Consider the following 2,604-nt stretch of genomic DNA (forward strand, 5'->3'; position numbering starts at 1 on the left):
ATTGCTTTTATCATGTTTAGGTATGGGCCTTGAATTCCCAATAAGTAAGTTATTTCTTAAGGAACAGACCCATGTCTACAGGCCTCTCTCCCAGTCAGCATACATCCACATGTGTATGCACCTTCTGCTCACATGTACCCACAAATGCATGCCCGGATCCTGCAGATGACTTCTAATTTTGTGTGTATGTTTTTATATGATCTGTACAGATAAACTATGTGCTGGACTGTAGAAATAGAGCCAATAAGATTGATATCATGCTTGACAAAACAGCACATTGACAACACAAAATACAGTGATTTTTGCTTCTGTTGGTTTTTAGAAAATAAGAGAGCAGAATTAAATATTGACTACCTGTGATCTCCTACTGTGTGCCTTGGAATGTCCTTGCACAAGAAGAGCGGTTCTCAGGTCTTCCCTGTCTCTGGAAATGGGGACGATGGTTGGATGCGACCGAAGCTACTCTGCTTCCCCAGGAAAGGCCATGGACTGTCTGACCCACAGGAATCATTTGTTTGTGCTGAGGGTGGTGATGCACGAGACCCTGGGCATTCAGACCCTGGAGCAGTGTGAACCATCCATCGCTCAGTGTGAGCCATCCATCCCTTTACAGCCTGGCCACACCTCCGAGGCTGCAGAGCCTACACTTCACACAGCTGCAGCCCTCCCTGTGTGTGCAGAGTGGATAGCAGCCCTCCCTGTGGGACTGCTTGCGCTTCACAATTGTTCTCTTTCTGCCTCTCCTTTAGTTCTGTCCCTTTCTTGCATCTCTTCTCTTCTACTTTCTGGATATGTGTAGTTGAATCTATATGACTACACTGGGATGTCTTACACCTCTGTGGTATCTGGCATCCTATTTATATGTAGTTTTGCAAATGTAGCCTCTGTTGGCATGAAGTTACCAGCTAAGTCCCTGTGTGTGTGTGTGTGTGTGTGTGTGTGTGTGTGTGTGTGTGTGGCGTGTGCGCGCACATACGTGCACGCATACTCTTTGAGTCTGGGAAATTCTGTTAGGAGACTGAGTTCCCTTTGGGTCAGACCATGTGATCCTAGTTCCACTGTTTGCAAGAATCACTGCATTAGTAGATACAAAGTTGTCTGCCACTGGACAATAATCGACAGTTACAAAGTAATTAAATGATGGAGCACCTTTATCCAGGACACAGCACAGTAGCCATCATCAGGGCTGTTCCCAAGAGTAATAGGAAAGCTCTAGCTAAGTTTTCAGTTCTGTTTTCTGCTTTAGTTGGGAATCAGTGTGTATTTACATGGTTGTACCACTGTCCTTGTGATGTTGATGAGTAATGAAGTTGGTGGTTCTGTTTTGTCATCTCATGTAGCAGTCAGCTGCGATGCCCTGGCTGTGAGGGAAAGCATCTGCTTCGTGGACGTCCAGTTGTGCTCTGTGAATGGAAACATGTAAACCACACTTGTCTGATGCTAAGCCAGGACTGGTACTGTATTTACTACCAAGGCTAGAAAATGAAAATTTTAGGGTTATGGTTTATCTGAAGTTTGTTGCTGTGGCTGTTCTTGTTACGTTTTTTAAAAGGGCACTCAAGGTTATTAAAGTGTGGTCACTGTGACTGCATGCTAACTGAAATCTCCCACGCCAAAGGGGAAAACCACCGAGTTCCTAAAGTACACAGCTACCACTAAGGCATTAAATATCAAGAAAAAGAACAGTCCAAGATGTTTTTGTAGGGATTCTGTTGTGGTTGTTACATATTGTGCTAGTTGTTGTTGTTGTTGTTGTTGTTGTTGTCATTTTGACCTAAGCTAGAGAGTCAGATGGAAAGAAGGAGCCACAGTAGAGGTGACACCTCCACCAGACTGGTGCATAGACAAACCTGTGGGGCATTTTTGTGATTGGGGACAGATGTATGAGGTCCTAGTTCACTATGGACAGTGCTGCCACTGAGCGGAGGTCTTGGGTTGTGTAAGAAACCAGTGAACAATGTTCCTGCAGAGCCTCTACTTCAGTTCCTGCCTCCAAGATTCTGTCTAGAGTTCCTGCCCTAACTTCCTTCAGTAACTGACTGTGGTGCGGACCTTAACCTCCAACATGCAAGTTGCTTCTGGTCAGTGTTTCTTTCTTGTTTATCATCACAGCAATAAAAACAAAACTAGGACTGGTACCACCATCACAGGTACCATCTTCCCTCTATCAGAAGATGTGCACTGAGTACCCAGTATGCACAGGGCCACCGGGATGCTGAGGTCAGCAAAGCCAGGTCCTTTACCTCGTGAAGCTTATGGCTCCCTTGGGAGTTGGAGTTCGACAGACAATGAAAAAAAAATCAAATAAACAAAACTCACATAAGAAAAACAAATAAAATAATCCTTAAAATAATTAGCAATTCAGGGAACTGTTAGGAAGGCAAATGAGGGGTTAGAGGTGGGTAATGGAGAATACGAAGTCATTCTAAACAATACAAGAAGACAAATAAACAAACAAAAAAAACCCCAAAACCCAAAAGAGCAACAAAAACCCCAACAAAAGCAACCAACTAAACAAACAAAACTACGGTGGTTAGTGTGTGTGTGTGTGTGTGTGTGTGTGTGTGTGTGAGAGAGAGAGAGAGAGAGAGAGAGAGAGAGAGA

The 2,604-nt window shown here is 44.1% G+C and overlaps 1 protein-coding gene across 1 annotated transcript in view; it reads left to right on the forward strand.

Moving 5' to 3' along the window:
* Arhgap24 (Rho GTPase activating protein 24) overlaps window positions 1-2,604 on the forward strand; it is a 397,141-nt gene that overhangs the window by 70,662 nt on the left and 323,875 nt on the right. The gene's annotated exons all lie outside the window — the stretch shown is intronic.

This window comes from Mus pahari, chromosome 13 (genome assembly GCF_900095145.1).
Source record: "Mus pahari chromosome 13, PAHARI_EIJ_v1.1, whole genome shotgun sequence".
Taxonomy (NCBI): Eukaryota; Metazoa; Chordata; class Mammalia; order Rodentia; family Muridae; genus Mus; species Mus pahari.